The sequence below is a fragment of the Schistocerca gregaria genome, chromosome 6, assembly GCF_023897955.1.
Source record: "Schistocerca gregaria isolate iqSchGreg1 chromosome 6, iqSchGreg1.2, whole genome shotgun sequence".
Taxonomy (NCBI): Eukaryota; Metazoa; Arthropoda; class Insecta; order Orthoptera; family Acrididae; genus Schistocerca; species Schistocerca gregaria.
In genome coordinates this window covers 94,351,462-94,371,792 of record NC_064925.1, presented here as the reverse complement: position 1 = coordinate 94,371,792, position 20,331 = coordinate 94,351,462, and positions in this window count along the sequence as shown.

Below are 20,331 nucleotides of genomic sequence, written 5' to 3'. Positions count from 1 at the left end.
CCAGCTTTAGCATTCTCAAAATAGGTCCTCAGGGTTGAGTGTACGAATCTCACAAAACCACGCATGTCTCCAGCTCATGAGAACACTATAAGCTACACTCTCATGGTTTGCTCATTCCGCCAGCTTTTTTGTGAAGACTATAAATCAGCCATTACTTGCCCACACCAGCTCCCCAGTACCTTGACCAAATACAGAATACATCTACATCTACAGTTCTACTCCGCAAGCGACCCAACAGCGTGTGGCGGAGGGCACTTTACGTGCCACTGTCATTACTTTCCTTTTTTGTTCCAGTCGCGTATGGTTCGCGGGAAGAACGTCTGTCTGAAAGCCTCCATGCGCGCTCGAATCTCTCTGATTTTACATTCGTGATCTCCTCGGGAGGTATAAGTATGGGGAAGCAATATATTCGATACCTCATCCAGTAACACACCCTCTGGAAATCTGGACAGCAAGCTACACCGCGATGCAGAGCGCCTCTCCTGCAGAGTCTGCCACTTGAGTTTGCTGAACATATCCGTAAAGCTATCATGGTTACCAAATAACCTGTAACGAATCGCGCCGCTCTTCTTTGGATCTTCTCTATCTCCTCCGTATGGTATCTGGTATGGATCCCACACTAATGAGCAATACTCAAGTATAGGTCGAACGAGTGTTTTGTAAGCCACCTCCTTTGTTGATGGACTATATTTTCTAAGGACTCTCCCAATGAATATCAACCTGGTACCCGCCTTACCAACAATTAATTTTATATGGTCATTCCACTTCAAATCGTTCCGCACGCATACTCCCAGATATTTTACAGAAGTAACTGCTACCAGTGTTTGTTCCGCTATCATATAATCATACAATAAAGGATCCTTCTTTCTATGTATTCGTAATACATTACATTTGTCTACGTTCAGGGTCAGTTGCCACTCCCTGCACCAAGTGCCTATCGGCCGCAGATCTTCCTGCATTTCGCTACAATTTTCTAATGCTGCAACTTCTCATTATACTACAGCATCATCCGCGAAAAAACCACATGGAACTTCCGACACTATGTACTAAGTCATTGAAATATATTGTGAAAAGCAATGGTCCCATAACACACCCCTGTGGCACGCCAGAGGTTACCTCAACGTCTGTAGACGTCTCTCCATTGATAACAACATTCTGTGTTCTGTTTGCTAAAAACTCGTCAATCCAGCCACACAGCTGTTCTGATATTCCGTAGGCTCGTACTTTGTTTATCAGGCGACAGTGCGGAACTCTATCGAACTCCTTCCGGAAGTCAAGGAAAATAGCATCTACCTGGGAGCCTGTATCTAATATTTTCTGGATCTCATGAACAAAGAAAGCGAGTTGGGTCTCACACGATCGCTGTTTCCGGAATCCATGTTGATTCCTACAGAGTAATTTTCTGGGTTTCCAAAAACGACATGATACTCGAGCAAAAAACATGTTCTAAAATTCTACAACTGATCGACGTCAGAGATATAGGTCTATAGTTTTGCGCATCTGCTCGACGACCCTTCTTGAAGACTGTGGACTACCTGTGCTCTTTTCCAATCATTTGGAACCTTCCGTTCCTCTAGAGACTTGCGGTATACATCTGTTAGAAGGGGAGCAAGTTCATTCGCGTACTCTGTGTAGAAACGAATTGATATCCCGTCAGGTCCAGTGGACTTTCCTCTGTTGAGTGATTCCAGTTGCTTTTCTAATGGTACGTAACTGTATATAAATGCCTTTAGAGGTCTGTAGAGCGATATTTCTTTTCTGAAGCGCTTACATTATTGATGTTTTTATCGTGGGTGATATATGGAGCTATACCCCGAGGCAGAATTCTATTACTTTTCTGTTAGATATGTATCGATTTGATTCTGCAACTGCTTTTGCAGAAAGGCCGATTTTCTTTTGTGATTGCTTTTGGAATTCTTGCTACTGTCCGGTGTTTCCACTGGCTGACGTACCGCTCCAGACATTAGCTATTCCGGAAATCTCGTTAAAGTTACCTTCGCTATGTCTTGTTGTTGTTGTTGTTGTTGTTGTTGTTGTGGTCTTAAGTCCTGAGACTGGTTTGATGCAGCTCTCCATGCTACCCCATCCTGTGCAAGCTTCTTCATCTCCCAGTACTTACTGCAACCTACATCCTTCTGAATCTGCTTAGTGTATTCGCTATGTCTTACACTTTTCTAAAAGAGTTTTTATCTGAGAATTGCTCTTAATTCGTGAAAAATGCATAAACTAACTCAATGACTGTTTTTAACAAATAAACCTGTTGTAACGAATGAGATTGTACAGGAGCAAATAGAAAGAGGACAACATGATTACGATTCCTGTTTTTATATGTTAATTTAGAAATTGCTTCAACAGACGGTATAATACAGATGTATACACCTCGGTGATACTGACACAATATCCATGTTCGTATACTTCTTTTACTAAACATGTTACCGTAGTCTGTATTTATTGTAGTTCAAGTGTCGAGGTATGCTGAGGAATCGTATATGGTGACCATTCCACAGTACCAGAAAATGACAAGCTACGGACTAGGCTACGGTTAATTCATGCCATCGCAATATATCTGAAAGTGGTTGGATTGGCACAGGACTTTTAACTACCGACTTCGGACTGGTACGTCAAACCGCGTTTGGTGATTTTGATACAGACTACTTTTAACGTGTAACACTACACCAAAAGGGTGGCCACTCGTGTTATTTCGCTCGATGGCACGATAGCTCCAAGACACGGACGAATGGAAGGACCATTTCCGACTACACAACTAAGAAACATACATTCAGTCCGTGTGCTGCTCTTAAGCTACTTTGGCAGCAGTCTGAAACAATTTTCTAGCTACCTACAGTTATCTGTTTAAAAAAAAAAAAAAAAAAAACATCATCCTTCACCGTGCCGTCCCAATGCCCATATAAATTTATTTATTTTAATCACCAGGCTGTCACATGTTCAAGAAATGCAAATAAAAGACGTATCAAATTCGAACGAAGGATTCCCCTCTCCAGTTACTATTTCAAGTACGCTTTCCTCTCATCAGATACAGTTGTATGTCCGCATTAAGTATCATAATTTATTCCTTCTACCGGAGTAAGAAACCGACGGCATTGCCACAGTTGTAACACCGGTTCCCGTCAGTTCACCGATGTTAAGCACTGTGCGGCTTGACTAGCAGCTGGATGGCTGACCGTACGGGTCTGCCGGGCGCTGTTGACGATCTGAATATACTCACTCCCTGTGAGGCCAATCAAAGACCTAATTGATCGAGAAGTAACGGCGCCGGCCTCTAAAGCTGACAACGGCGGGAAGAGCGATGTGCTGACCACAGGCCCCTACGTATCCAAAACCGACGACGCCAGTCGGCTCATAATGACACTGCGGTCGGTCGGTAACTTTGGGCCTTCGGACACCTGTTCGGACGGAATAACAGAAGTAAGAAGGTAAGTGCAGAGTTAGATCGAATATGACCATTGACCATCAGTTAGCCTATTCTGGGTGGTCCATTGATAGTGACCGGGCCAAATATCTCACGAAATAAGCATCAAACGAAAAGACTACAAAGAACGAAACTCGTGTAGCTTGAAGGGGGAAACCAGATGGCGCTATGGTTGGCCCGCTAGATGGCGCTGCCATAGGTCAAACGGATATCAACTGCGTTTTTTCTAATACACGAACCCACATTTTTATTACATATTCGTGTAGTACGAGAGAAATATTAAAGTTTTACTTGGACTACTTTTTTCGCTTTGTGATAGATGGCGCTATAATAGTCACAAACGTATAAGTACGCGGTATCACGTAACATTCCGCTAGTGCGGACGGTATTTGCTTAGTGATACATTACCCGTCTTAAAATGGACCGTTTAACAATTGCGGAAAAGGTCGATGTTTATGTATGGCTATTATGATCAAAATACCCAACGGGCGTGTGCTATGTATGCTGCTCGTTGTCCTGGACGACATCATCCAAGTTTCCGGACCGTTGGCCGGATTGTTACGTTATTTAAGGAAACAGGAAGTGTTCAGCCAAATGTGAAACGTCAACCATGACCTGCAACAAATGAAAAGACCCAAGTAGGTGTTTTAGCTGCTGTCGCGGCTAATCCGCACAACAGTACCACACAAATTGCGTAAAAATCGGGAATCTCAAAAACGTCGTTGATGAGAATGCTACATCATCATCAATTGCACCCGTACCATGTTTCTCTGCATCAGGAATTGCATTGCGACGACTTTGAACGTCGTGTAGAGCTCTGCCATTGGTCACAAGAGAAATTACGGGACGATGACAGATTTTTTGCACGCGTTCTATTTAGCGACGAAGTGTCGTTCACCAAAAGCAATAACGTAAACCAGCATAATATGCACTATTGGGCAACGGAAAATCTATGATGGCATCGGCAAGTGAATCATCAGCGACCTTGGCGGGTTAATACACTCCTGGAAATTGAAATAAGAACACTGTGAATTCATTGTCCCAGGAAGGGGAAACTTTATTGACACATTCCTGGGGTCAGATACATCACATGATCACACTGACAGAACCACAGGCACATACACACAGGCAACAGAGCATACACAATGTCGGCACTAGTACAGTGTATATCCACCTTTCGCAGCACTGCAGGCTGCTATTCTCCCATGGAGACGATCGTAGAGATGCTGGATGTAGTCCTGTGGAACGGCTTGCCATGCCATTTCCACCTGGCGCCTCAGTTGGACCAGCGTTCGTGCTGGACGTGCACACCGCGTGAGACGACGCTTCATCCAGTCCCAAACATGCTCAATGGGGGACAGATCCGGAGATCTTGCTGGCCAGGGTAGTTGACTTACACCTTCTAGAGCACGTTGGGTGGCACGGGATACATCCGGACGTGCATAGTCCTGTTGGAACAGCAAGTTCCCTTGCTGGTCTAGGAATGGTAGAACGATGGGTTCGATGACGGTTTGGATGTACCGTGCATTATTCAGTGTCCCCTCGACGATCACCAGAGGTGTACGGCCAGTGTAGGAGATCGCTCCCCACACCATGATGCCGGGTGTTGGCCCTGTGTGCCTCGGTCGTATGCAGTCCTGATTGTGGCGCTCACCTGCACGGCGCCAAACACGCATGCGACCATCATTGGCCCCAAGGAAGAAGCGATGTACTGTGGAGACCTCACGCCCCACGTGTTAAGCAATTCGGCGGTACGTCCACCCGGCCTCCCGCATGCCCACTATACGCCCTCGCTCAAAGTCAGTCAACTGCACATACGGTTCACGTCCACGCTGTTGCGGCATGCTACCAGTGTTAAAGACTGCGATGGAGCTCCGTATGCCACGGCAAACTGACTGACACTGACGGCGGCGGTGCACAAATGCTGCGCAGCTAACGCCATTCGACGGCCAACACCGCGGTTCCTGGTGTGTCCGCTGTGCCGTGCGTGTGATCATTGCTTGTACAGCCCTCTCGCAGTGTCCAGAGCAAGTATGGTGGGTCTGACACACCGGTGTCAATGTGTTCTTTTTTCCATTTCCAGGAGTGTATATGGTGCGGCGTTATGTGAGGAAGGATAATTGGTCCCCATTTTATCGATGTCAATGTAAATGGTGCAATGTATGCTGATTTCCTACGTAATGTTCTACCGATGTTACTACAAGATGTTTCACTGCATGACCGAATGGCGATGTACTTGAGACATGATGAATGTCCGGCACATAGCTCACGCGCTGTTGAAGCGGTACTGAATAGCATATTCCATGACAGGTGGATTGGTCGTCGAAGCACCACACCGATCTGACGTCCCCGGATTTCTTTCTGTGTGGAAAGTTGACGGATATTTGCTACCGTGATCCACCGACAACGCCTGACAACATGCGTCAGCGCATTGTGAACGCATGTCCGAACATAACGGAAGGCGAACTACTCGCTGTTGAGAGGAATGTCGTTACTTGTATTGCCAAATGCATTGAGGTTGACGGACATCATTTTGAGCGTATATTGCATTAATGTGGTATTTACAGGTAATCATGCTGTAACAGCATGCGTTCTCTGAAACGATAGGTTCACAAAGGTACATGTATCACATTGGAACAACAGAAAAAAAAACGTTCAAACGTACCTACGTTTTGTATTTTAATTTAAAAAACGTACCTGTTACCAAGTGTTCGTCTAAAATCGTGAGACATATATTTGTGACTCTTGCAGAACCAACCATCATAAAGCGAAAAAAGTGCTCCAATTAAATCATTCCTATTTCTTTACGTACTACACGAATATGTAATAAAAATTGGGGGGGGGGTCCTATTTAAAAAAAACGCAGTTGATATCCGTTTGATCTATGACAGTGCCATCTAGCGGGCCGAACCATAGCGCCATTAGGTTTCCCCCTTACAGCTATACAAGTATCTTTCTTTGTAGATTTTTCGTTTGATGCTTAATTGGTGAGATATTTGGCCCGGTCACGATCAATGGACCATCCTGTATACTGAAGGGACGGGTTGGTGGGACATCTGTTGAGACAAAAAAAATTGGTCCAAATGGCTCTGAGCACTATGGGACTTAACAGCTATGGTCATCAGTCCCCTAGAACTTAGAACTACTTAAACCTAACTAACCTAAAGACATTCACACAACACCCAGCCATCACGAGGCAGAGAAAATCTCCGACCCCGCCGGGAATAGAACCGGGCGTGGGAAGCGAGAACGCTACCGCACGACCACGAGATGCGGGCTCTGTTGAGACATCATGGAATGACGTCCATGTTACTACAGGGAGCTATGGACAGAGAAAACTACTGAGGAAGACAGAGAGTGGAATACATGAGGACGTAGATTGCAAGTGCTACCATGAGATGAAGAGGTTGGCACTGAGAGGAATTGGTGCCACGCAGACTGGCCACGCGGTTAGAGCCGCCATGTCCCGATCTGTGTGGCCCCTCCCGCCGGAGATTCAGGTCCTCTCTCGGGCATGTGTGTGTCTGTTGTTCTTAGCATAAGTTAGGTTAAGCTAGTTTAAGTAGTGTGTAAGTCCATGGACCAACGACCACAGCAGTTTGGTCCCCTAGGAATTCACACACATTTGAACATTTTTGAGGAATTTTTTATGGGTCACGTCAAAACAGCCAGAAAATGATGACTAAAAGGAAAAATAGAGTTACAGGCGTCTCGACTTCATGACGTAATCATCGACAAACATAGCCATTATCCATTTCCCTTACCCCACTGGCCCTCTCCCACCGCCTCAGCTGAGGATGGACCGTTTCAGTAACCACACCTAGCAAATTAAAACATTGCATGATTGTTGACAACCAGTTACAGAAATTCCTATTGCAAATATATCGGAAGGGGGCGGGGAGGGGGGCGGGGTGGAGGAGCGAGAGTGAGAGACAACTTGAAGCAGAAATTCAAAAATAGAGCAATTATGCTACCGTAGACTTATTTCCAGCTCTCCTATGTCATAGCTCAGTGTTTAGCATTGAGACAACGTGTCAGGTTAGATAATCCAGTCGGGTTTACCACTACCTGCTTCTCCTCACCATTCCCTAACATTCCTCCTTTGCACTATCCACGTACAACCATTCCCACATGGTTGCTGTTTCACGAGGCATTTTCGTAGCATTAAATGTAATGAAGAGCAGCGTTCCGAATCTTTACAGAGCCATCATCGATCGATGTATGCAACGTTATCCTCACTCGATCTCGATTAACTTATTTTTACTCTTATTAGCAGCGTCTGACGAATGTATGTTTGTCATTCATAGATCTATTATTAGCATCAATAAATTGAGTTAAAGTTAAAGGAATCTACAAATCGAAGTTTAACATCACAATGAAGACCAGTAAACCGTTAATACTTTTCCTTGTTAGTCGTAACCACGAAACATAGCCTTTTCTTGATTATGCTCAGCTTTTTCTACTTCTTTGCACAGTTGTCTGATTGAAAAATCAGCATCGTAAGTTGTCAGCTCCCGAAATTAAGTATGTAATTTAAATTACAGCTGTCATGTGTCGCTCCTTGATACATGCTGATAAAATGCCAGTGATCCCTCTGTTTCCCACAACTTTCCTTCTGACGTTAGTTGCAGACGAGGCAGATTTCTGCTGCTCGAAATGCTACTTTGCACTCTTCTGTTTGTTTTGCACCAAACATTCTTTTGTGCACTGATCATCAGCTCCCCTTCGTAGAGGCATCACCTCAATACAATTTCGAATGTTCGTTATTGGAACTAGAGTGCACGTAATAAATAATAATGTGTGGCTAATGTACATGAATTTAGCCAGAAACACATGCTTGTAATGAACATACAGCATCTGGATTTATAACAAACAGTAATTTGTTGCTAAACTTGTGACATTTTTGTGTACTGTGTTTGACACGACACTGTTGACTGGTTGCAACTACAGGCAACTGACTACATGTGTAGCCAGCTTCTCTTTAGAAACAAAACAGAAGAAACTATTGTTGACATACTTTAGTTGACTGTTGATAAGCAGTAATGCCTTTACATGATAGGTTCGGGAGATTTTTTATTTAACAGAAATTGAAGTCGTCCATATTTTCGACTTGCAATACTAAACGGCTTGGATGTGACACACATATTTCCTTGGGGTGTATAAAGGGACGTTATATCTTTCCTACTTTAACCATCTATATGGCACAGAATAATGAAAATCCTAAACGTCAAAATATACATTTTCGTTGTTTTTCTCATATGCACTTACATGTTTAAATTCATTAGGAAAAAGGAATGTTAACAAAATCGAACGCATCTGAATACAGACAGCCAATAAATGTACGTCTCACATTGTCAACTGACGTGCCCACTTGAGTCAACTCCGTTAGCATCGGTATCATCAACAGCAAATGAGTCTCGTTCTTGTACATGCTCTTGATGTTCATATACATTTCCGTCATGTACTTCAACATTGGCAGTAGGAATTCAGATAGCCATGAGATATTTAAGTAGATGATGGAATTAGCATACTCTACTGGCGAAAATTGGAAGAAAAGCTAACGAAAGTGTTTGGGACCATACAACAACACGATTAACTATTACGTTGCCATATATTGGACTTTTATATGCAGAATTGGCGCAAACCCCTTCAGAAATATCAGCAGTGATTTCAAACAACTTTTTAGATGGTGTAGCCATTATTAGTATTACAAAGTATGAATGATCTTACTATTACTAAGGTCATTGTAACTCGTCCTCTTGACCGTACAAATTTTTCTTGAAGACGTAATTCTTCTTCAACATTATCATTTACTTCGTCCTTCTTCATATCAAGCTCAGCCCCTCTTTCCCACAGAAAAAATTTTGAGGGAAATGTCACTCTTCTTCTGATGATCGACTGAATTTCGTGATATGCCTCTGTTTTGTGTTTTAGATGTAGCATGAAATAAGAAGGTACTCTCATGTTATACGATGACTCTGGTATAACGTGTGAGACTGTTGGTAGTTATTTGAATCACTTTCATTTTGAGTCAAATCTCCTGATAATGATGACACATGAACTCAGGACAAGTATCAATGGCAGCCACAGCATTCAGTCGAGGTAAAAATAGTAGAACAAAGACTTGCTGCTAGTGGCTGCATAACCTTTAATGTCTTGAATGTTTATGCTTTAAGAGGTATGTGAATGTAAAAGGTCAGTTGCTTGCAATTCTCGAGAAGAAATGGTCGGCATTCAGAATATTGACTATTACTCAAATGAGTCCGTAGACGTGTGTAATTTTCTAGTACAGTACTTGTCTGGCAGAAAAATAGTCAGACTAGGAATCGAACCCGACTCTCCCCATTATGTTGAACAGTGAATCGTTATTCTTCTTCTGCGGCTCTACAGTCCACTGTGAAACTTGGCCTCTTCAGCATTCAAACACACGGGTTTTCCACTCCCTACAGCCAAATTTTCGCAGGTGGGCGCTATTCACTGACTTCGTGGATTTCCATCTAATTCGCTTTGAGTTACTTCCGCATCACCCATGCGCATCACGTGCCTCGCCCATATGAGTGTGGCTGATTTTACTATTATTCAAATAGAATGATTTTTACGTATAGTGTACATCTCAATATTGTATTCCTTAACCATCCTCCTCTTACACAGATTTAGCCAGAATTCTGTCTCTCAAAGACATCTAGTATTCCAATACCTTTGATGTTCATGAGCAAGATTCCCAGGCTTATCTACGAACTGGTCTGCTCTTTTAAGTGTTTTGTGTATCGTTAATTTGTTGACTGGAATACACTCTTTGAAATTCCGAAGGTGGCACAGATCAAATACAGGGAGCAAAAGAGCTATTTACAGTTTGCACGGCAGTTATAAAACTCGAGGGGCATGAAAGGGAAGCAGTAGTTGTGAAGGGAGTTAGACAGTGTTATAGCCTATCCCCTATGTTATTTAATCTATATATAGAGCAAGCAGTAAAGGCAAAAAACAGAAAAAAATGGAGTAGGAATTAAAATACAAGGAGAAGAAATAAAACTTTGAGGTTTGGCGATGACACTGTAATTCTGTCAGAGACAGCAAAGGACCTGGAAAATCAGACGAACGGAATGGACAGTGTCTTCAGAGGGGGATATAAGATAAACATCAACAAAAGGAAAATGAGGATAATGCAATGTAGTTGAATTAAATCAAGTGGTGCTGAGAGAATTAGTTTAGGAAATGAGACAGTTAAAGTAGTAGATGAGTTCTGCTATTTGGGGAGCAAAATAAGTGATGGTGGTCGAAGTAGAGAGGATGTAAAATGTAGAAGCGTTTCTGAAGAAGAGAAATGTGCTTACATCGAGTATAGATGTAAATGTCAGGACGTCTTTTCTAAAAGTATATGTATGGAGTGTAGGCATATATGGATGTGAAACATGGACGATTAATAGTTTAGACAAGAAGAAAATAGAAGCTTTCGAAATGTGGTGCTACAGAACAATGCAGTAAATTAGATGGGTAGATCACTTAACTAATGAAAAGGTACTGAATAGAATTTGGGGAGAAGAGGAATTTGTGCTACAACTTGACTAGAAGAAGGGATCGGTTTGGAGGACATGTTCTAAGGCATCGAGGGATCACATAGTATTGGAAGGTAGAGTGGAGGGTAAACATCGTAGTGGGAGACCACGAGATGAATATACTAAGCAAATTCACAAGGATGTAGGGTGCAGTAGGTACTGATAGATGCAGGAGCTTGTACAAGATAGAGTTCATGGAGAACTGCATCAAACCAGTCTCCTGACTGAAGACCACAACAACAACAACAACAACAACAACAACAAATTGTTGATACTAGTATCTAGGCTCGAGGGAAATAGCATTATTCCTTAGGTTAGCTTTTTATGTTTTTCCTGACTCTTTTGTTTTCTTGTTTTTGTCCAAGAAAGCATCCAGGAGGATTGAAATTACCACTGTCGCTGATGCTTCCTCTACCAATTTTCGAGAGCTACAACAAGAGATTCTCCATGAGAAATATCGCAATAACAATGCTGGGGGAGTGGAGCCGGTAAAAGGACTTGGAATACCCTGTCAAAAGTAATAAATTTGGAATTACCTAAGTATCTGAAACAAAATAAATTTGTCAGTTTCCGTGTAGATACGTTGCCTGTCTGAATTAATTTGCACAAAGGGCACTTACGCTGTGACCTGATTGGTGTGGTGTCACCGATATCAAATGACGCCGCTAGAAGTTATTACGTAAAACTGACTATAGCGTCCAAGCCTAAAAATAAGTTAAAGGATCTGCCAGAAATGTTATGAGATGGATTGTAAGAATGTACACCGGAAATTAGATACAGGAAGTGGGTTTATTTAAGAACCTACATAATACTTAAAGAATCAGGAATGATTATGAAAATGAAAAAAAAGTTGCGAAGTGAGAATTCTACCTAAATACAGTGAGAAACCAGCCAGTTTCCTCTACGTGCATATCTGGGATCTTATTCATGCTGCCCAACGAGCATCCGCACTTCGGTACAAATATATTTACCTGACTATTTGACTCCAACGATCATATCAATTATTCAACTTCGTGCTGCTAAGTTGGATGCTTCTGTAACCAGGCTTTGAAAGCTGGTACAATTATTTTACCTAAACAAATGTAGCGTCAATCACTTAGACATGAGCCGGCCTGAGTGGCCGAGCGGTTCTAGGCGCTACAGTCTGGAACCGCGTGACAGCTACGGTCGCAGGTTCGAATCCTGCCTCGCGCATGGATGTGTGTGATGTTCTTAGGTTGGTTAGGTTTAAGTAGTTCTAAGTTCTAGGGGACTGATCACCTCAGAAGTTAAGTCCCAAAGCGATCACAGCCATTTGAACCATTTTGAACTTAGACATGGAACCATTGCAACTCCAGTCGCGTGAAATGATTATCAGAGGATACTGTTCACACATGTCGAACCTGCAATGTAATGAATATATAGCAGCAATTGAAAAATTTTTCCCTATACAAACTGTGCTGTGATAGTGCCACCCAAAACAGTGGGTGCAAGTCCCCTCCACGAAAAACAGGACCACACCATAACACCACCGCCTCCGAATGTAATGTGTTGACACTAAACACACTGGCAGGTGACGTTCACCGAGCATTCGCCATACCCACACACTGCCAACGGATCGCCACATTTTGTACCGTGATGCGTCACTCAACACAACATTTTTCCAACACCAAGCGAGACGTCGTTTGGCATTTACCGGCGCTATGTGTGGCTTATGAGCAGCCGCTCGACCATGATATCCAAGTTTTCTCACCTCCCGCCTAACTGTCATAGTACTTGCAGTGGATCCTGATGCAGTTTGGAATTCCTGTGTGATGGTCTGGATAGATGTCTGCCTATTACACATTACGGCCTTCTTCAACTGTCGGCGGTCTCTGTCAGTCAACAGACGAGGTCGGCCGGAGGAAATCTCGCTTACAGATGTATGACATAAGTGACACCCGATCACCTGGCCAAGTTCGAAGTCCGTGAGTTCCGAGGAGCACCCCATTTTGCTTTCTCACGATGTCTAATCACTACTGAGGTCGCTGAATAGGAGTACCTGGCAGTAGGTGGCAGCACAATGCACCTAATGTGAAGAAAACATGTTTTTGGGGGTTTCAGGATACTTTTGATCACATAGTGTACTTGTCCACCCCCCATGAACCATGGACCTTGCGTTGGTGAAGAAGCTTGAGTGCCTCAGCGATACAGATGGCCGCACCGTAGGAGCAACCACAACGTAGGGGTATGTGTTGAGAGGCCAGACAAACGTGTGGTTCCTGAAGAGGGGCAGCAGCCTTTTCAGTAGTTGCAGGGGCAACAGCCTGGATGATTCACTGATCTGGTCTAGCAACAATAACCAAAACGGCCTTGTTGTGCTGGTACTGCGAACGGCTGAAAGCAAGGGGAAACTACGACCGTAATTTTTCCCGAGGGCGTGCAGCTTTACTGTATGATTAAATGATGATGGCGTCCTCTTGGGTAAAATATTCCGGAGATAAATTAGTCCGCCATTCGGATCTCCGGGTGGGGACTACTCAAGAAGACGTCGTTATCAGGAGAAAGAAAACTGTCGTTCCACGGATCGGAGCGTGGTATGCCAGATCCCTTAATCGGGTAGGTAGGTTAGAAAATTTAAAAAGGGAAATGGATAGGTTAAAGTTAGATATAGTGGGTTCAAATGGGTCTGAGCACTATGGGACTCAACTGCTGTGGTCATTAGTCCCCTAGAACTTAGAACTACTTAAACCTAACTAACCTAAGGACATCACACACATCCATGCCCGAGGCAGGATTCGAACCTGCGACCGTAGCAGTCGCACGGTTCCGGACTGCGCGCCTAGAACCGCGAGACCACCGCGGCCGGCAGATATAGTGGGAATAAGTGATGTTCGGTGGCAGGACGAGCAAGATTTTTGGTCAGGTGAATGCAGGGTTATAATTGCAAAATCAAATGGGGGTAGTAAAGGAGTGGGTTTAATAATGAATAAAAAAATAGGAGTTTGGTAAGCTACTACAAACAGCACTAGTACAAGTTTATATGCAAACTAGCTCTGCAGACGACGAAGAAATTGAAGAAATGTATGATGAGATAAAAGAAATTATTCAGGTAGTGAAGGGAGACGAAAATTTAGTAGTTATGGGTGACTGGAATTCGACAGTAGGAAAAGGGAGAGAAGGAAACGTAGTAGGTGAATATGGATTGGGGGGAAGAAATGAAAGAGGATGCCGCCTGGTAGAATTTTGCACAGAGCATAACGTAATCATAGCTAACGCTTGGTTCAAGAGTCATAAAAGAGGGTTGTATACATAGAAAAATCCTGGAGATACTAAAAGGTATCAGATAGATCATATAATGGGACGACAGAGATTTAGGAACCAGGTTTTAAATTGTAGGAGATTTCCAGAGGCAGTTGTGGACTCTGACCACAATCTACTAATTATGAAATGTAGATTAAAACTGAAGAAATTGCAAAAAGGTGGGAATTTAAGGAGATGGGACCTGGATAAACTGACTAAAGGGGGAAAGCAGAAAGGTGGAAGGAGTATGTAGATTGTCTATACAAGAGCGATGTACTTGAGGACAATATTATGGAAATGGAAGAGGATGTAGATGAAGATGAAATGGGAGATACGATACTGCGTGAAGAGTTTGACAGAGCACTAAAAGACCTGCGTCGAAACAAGGCCCGGGAGTAGAAAACATTCCATTAGAACTACTGACAGCCTTGGGAGAGCCAATCCTGACAAAAATCTACCATCTGGTGAGCAAGATGTACGTGATAGACGAAATACCCTCAGACTTCAAGAAGAATATAATAATTCCAATCACAAAGAAATCAGGAGTTGACAGATGTGAAAATTACCGAACTATCAGTTTAATAAGCCACAGCTGCAAAATACTAACACGAATTATTTACAGACGAATGGAAAAACTGGTAGAAACTGACCTTGGGGAAGATCAGTTTGGATTCCGTACAAATGTTGGAACACGTGAGGCAATACTGACCTTACGACGTATCTTAGAAGAAAGATTAAGCAATGGCAAACCTACGTTTCTAGCATTTGTAGGCTTAAAGAAAGCTTTTGACAATGTTGACTGGAATACTCTATTTCAAATTCTGAAGGTGGCACGGGTAAAATACAGAGAGCGAAAGGCTATTTACAACTTGTTCAGAAACCAGATGGCAGTTATAAGAATCGAGGGACATGAAAGGGAAGCAGTGATTGGGAAGGTTGTGAGACAGTGTTGTAGCCTCTCACCGATGTTATTCAATCTGTATATTGAGCAAGCAGTAAAAGAAACAAAAGAAAAATTAGGAGTAGGTATTAAAATCCAGGGAGAAGAAATAAAAACTTTAAGGTTCGCCGATGACATTGTAATTCTGTCAGAGACAACAAAGGACTTGGAAGAGCAGTTGAATGGAATGGACATTTCTTGAAAGGGGGATATAAGGTCAACATCAACAAAAGCAAAATGAAGATAATGGAATGTAGTCGAATTAAGTCGTGTGATGATGAGGGAATTAGATTAGGAAATGAGACACTTAAATTAGTAAAGGAGTTTTGCTATTTGGCGAGCAAAATAACTGTTGATGGTCGAAGTAGAGAGGATATAAAATGTAGACTGGCAATGGCAAGGAAAGCATTTCTGAAGAAGAGAAATTTGTTAACATCGAGTATAGATTTAAGTGTCAGAAAGTCGTTTCTGAAAGTATTTGTATGGAGTGTAGCCATGTATGGTAGTGAAACATGGAAAATAAATAGTTTGGACAAAAAGAGAATAGAAGCTTTCGAAATGTGGTGCTGCTGAAGAATGTTGAAGATTAGGTGGATAGATCACGTAACTAATGAAGAGGTATTGAATAGGATTGGGGAGAAGAGAAGTTTGTGGCACAACAACAACAACAACAACAACAACAACAAGTGTACTCGTAAAATCATCAGTAGTATGACTTACTCTTTTACTTATGAAGTACGAAATACTAGTTCGTATACCTTATTTAGGGAAAATATAACCCCGTGAAGAAAGGAGACACGAGTCTATGAAGAAGATCACTTCGTTTATTCACAAAAATTGAAATGAGTTGCAAGACTAGATTCTTATTAAATATGATTATAAAAGAGCAGCACCAAGAAGACTTGGTTGGTGATGAATGTGACTTCATAAATGTAAACACAATCGGCGGGCATGTAAATGAATGAAGTTACGATTCTCGGTGACAGTGGAATGGCCGCCAGAGTACATAAGAACTCTACCATCCCTGGTAGAGTATATAAGGGGCATGAACATCATTGGATGATGATCACTGGAATGGTCATTGATTTGCAGCTTATGCGTGTGAGACAGTTTGAGAGATCCTCCAGCTTCACTGTGGGTCGCCATTTTGCCTGCTGGCTGATTTATGCAGTATGCTTATTCGTGGGAACGTGAGGGCAGGCGTATTCGTTGTGAAGGCTCCAGTCTGAGTGCCAGAAGAGAGAATCGCCACACTATGCACCGAGAACAGCGTAACCCCTTTAGATCTGCACCTCCATCCGAGAACAAGTATTTGACTCACTGCAACATTCTGCTGTCGTTGTTCACTATTGGTTGGAGGGTGGCAGCACCTGGATTAGGCCATTACTGTCCCGAGCGTAGCCAGCTGTCAACGCAACACAAACGGCTGCTTTTGGAGTTGTGTAGCGTGGACTGTTTGTGAACAGAAGCGCTTTGTTTTCAGCGATGAATCATGGTTTTGCACTATCCAGGCTGACCATCCTCGGCGGATATGACAGTGAGATGGGGAGTAGTCCCATTTTCCTAATGCTTTGGAGAGGCACAGCGCTGCATTCCTATCGTCAGGCTGTAGTCAGCCATCGGGTATGACTTGTAGTCACGACCAGTAGTGATTGTCGGAAGGCTAACAGCATAATGATACTCCACGGACGTCCTACTTGCTTGTGTGTTACCTCCCAAGCTACATTTACAACTACATTCACACTCCACATGCCTCCGAACAATGCGTGGTGGAGCGTACTTTGCCGCACTGCTAGTCACTTCCTTTCCTGTTCCATTCGCAAATAGAGCGAAGGGAAAACGACTCACTTTACACTAATATATTAGACAGTCAACTACTACTGCTGCATTCGAAGATACGGGATTTGTCTTTCTACTCACGTGCATTAACTTACATTTAGACCAAGCTGCAAGTCGTCAAACCAAGTATAATTTCTGTCTAAGCCATCATGTACTCTCCTACAAGGGATCGATGATGACGAAATAGATGAGATAAACTACGGCATGAAATAAAATAAGATATACAGAGCCTGCAGAGCAATGAATAAGTGCAATAGAAAACTTTTGCCAGAACGAACCCTTATTCCCTCCTTGCTCTTACAGCTCAAATCATTCCCTCTCCTCAACTGCTTTGTTTCGGTGGGTTGTAGTCCTATGCCAGTATCTAGGAAAATAAATTTCCAAGCAAAACAAATGGAGCACCCAGAAAGGGAGGAATAGTCGAAACTTTCCTGTGCACAACAGTATTGTGAGCAAACACCAGCAGATTGCTGCTCATCCTGTCCATCAAGTCATTTATCTATACAGAGATTAAGAGCGTTCCTACACACTTCCATGGGGCATTCCTACTGCCTGATGAACATCAATTATTCAAAAATAGTCTTAATAGCATTTGTTAGTATTATAACGCCAACCGGTTTCAACCCGTCTCACGGGTCATCTTCTGGGCTTTTACACCATTGGTCGACTGCTGGTGGTGTAAACGCCCAGAAGATGACCCCTATGTCGGGTTGAAACCGGTTGGCGGTATAATAATAATAAATGCGATTAAGACTGTTTTTGAATAATTGATTAACCATACTATCGCTTATTCATCTTCACAACAATGTTGTCCAAAAAGCCTGATGAACACCCTCAATCGATGACAACGTACTGCGTTTTCTTATTTAAGAAGTCTTCGAAACCATTCATGTATCTGGGAAACTATTCCCTTCGATAACAGTCTGCGGTTGGCCACCGCCTCAAATGCTTCCCGGAAATCTAGGAACATGGAATCTGCCAGTTACCCTTCTACATCTACACCTACGTAGATACTCCGCAAGCCACCGTACGGTGCGTGGCGGAGGGTACCATGTACCACTACTAATCATTCCCTCCCCTGTTTCACCCACCACTTGAGCGAGGGAAAAAAGACAATCTATATGCCACCGTATGAGCCCTAATATCTCGTATCTTACATTCGTAGGCCTTAAGCGCAGTGTATGTTGGCGGCAGTACAATCGTTCTGCAGACAGCTTCAAATGCAGCTTCTCTAAATTTTCTCAATAGTGTTTCTCGAAAAGAACTTCGCCTTCACTTCATGGATTCCCATTTGAGTGACCGAATCATCTCGGCAATACTTATGTTTTGTTCGAACCTATCGCTAACGAATCTAGCAACCCGCCTCTGAAATGCTTCAGTATTTTGCTTCAATCCAACCTGGCAAGGATTCCAAACACTAGAGCAGTACTCAAGAATGGGTTGCACCAGCGTCCTATGTGCGGTCTTCTTTACAGGTGAACAACTTGAACAACTTTTTCCTAAAATTTTCTTAAGTAAACCAAAGTCCACCATTCGCCTTTCCTACATCAGTCCTCACGTTTCGTTCCATTTCATATCGCTTTCCAACGTTATGTCCAGATGCTTAAATGACTTCACTGTTTCAATTAGAAAACTAATAATACTGTGTCCAAACATTACAAGTTCGTTCTTCCTACCCGTCCGCATTAACTAGAAATTTTGTCTAACTCCTGTCTTCCTACAGTCATTCTATTTCGACACCTTACAGATCACCATTGCATCATCTGCAAACAACCGTATATTGCTGCCCACTTTGTCCACCAAATCATTTATGTATATGGAGAGCAGCAGCGGCCCTATCACACTTCCATGGCTCACATCTGACGATACCCTTGTCCCTGATTAACACCTGCCGTCGTCGACAACAGAGTGGATTCTATTACTCAAGAAATCTTCGAGCCACTCACATATCTGTGAACTTACTCCATATACTCGTACCTTCGTTAACAGCCTGCAATGGGGCGTCGTGTAAAATTCTTTCCAGGGATGTAGAAATGTGGAATCTGCTTGTTCCCCTTCATCCATAGTTCACCGTATATCAAGAAAAGGGCAAGCCGAGTTTCGCAAGAACGATGCTTTCTAAAGTCATGCTGATTCGTGGACATAAGGTTCTCAAGAAAGTTTATTACATTAGAACTGAGAATGTGTTCAAGGCCTTCACAGGAAACCGAAATTAAGAATATTGGCCTATAATTTTGTGTGTATCTTCTTTTGCCAATCCCGTATACTGGAGCCACCCGCGCTTTTCTTCAGCCGTTTGGAACTTCGTGCTGGGCCGGAGGTTCATGATAAATCCAATCTAGGTAAGGGGCCAATGCCGTAGAGTACTCTTTGAAAAACCGTGTTGGGATTCCATCCGGACCTGGTCATTTATTTGCTTTCAAATCGTTCAGCTATTTTTCTACGCCAAGAATGCTTATTAGTACGTTATCCATGCGGGAGTCTCTCCGATGATCTAATGACGCTATGATTGTACGGTTCTTTTATGTGAGCTATTTCTTGAACGCGAAATTTAAAACGTTGGTTTTAGTTTTGCTACGTACTGGCCACTATTACTTAAGAAATCATCGAGCCATTCGCTTACATGTGAACTTACTCCACATTCTCGTACCTTCCTTAACAGCCTGCAATGGGACGCCGTGTAAAATTCTTTCCGGAAATCTAGAAATGTAGAATCTCCCTATTGCCCTTCATCTGTAAATCGCAGTATTTCATGTGAGAAAATACTTTCGTTTTGCTATCTTTAACGGCCTCACCAAAATGCTTAGGAAGGGTTCATAGGATATCATACGCGTGTAACCATTTTTCAAAATGATAATGGTCGTCCACATATGGAACGTGTCTCTATGAACCGTCTGCTTGACGTTCAGCTATTCTCTTAGGGGTTGAAGCGTCATACTGATATAAGGGCTCATACTGTCCTGTTCTTTGCAAAACTATTTCGTAATCACTACTATATCATCGCATACAATCTTAACCCACGAAGTTTCGTATGATGCTCCACTTCTGGGTGCTGCACATTTTTTAGATAGGCTGAGTATTTTCCGAGATACCCGTTCCTAAAGAGAGATTTGTTAACATCGAGTATAGATTTCAGTGTCAGGAAGCAGTTTCTGAAAGTATTTGTATGGAGTGCTGAAAGTATTTGTATGGAGTGTAGCCGTTTATGGAAGTGAAACATGGACGATAAATATTTTGGACAAGAAGAGAATAGAAGCTTTCGAAATGTGGTGCTACAGAAGAATTCTGAAGATTATATGGGTAGATCA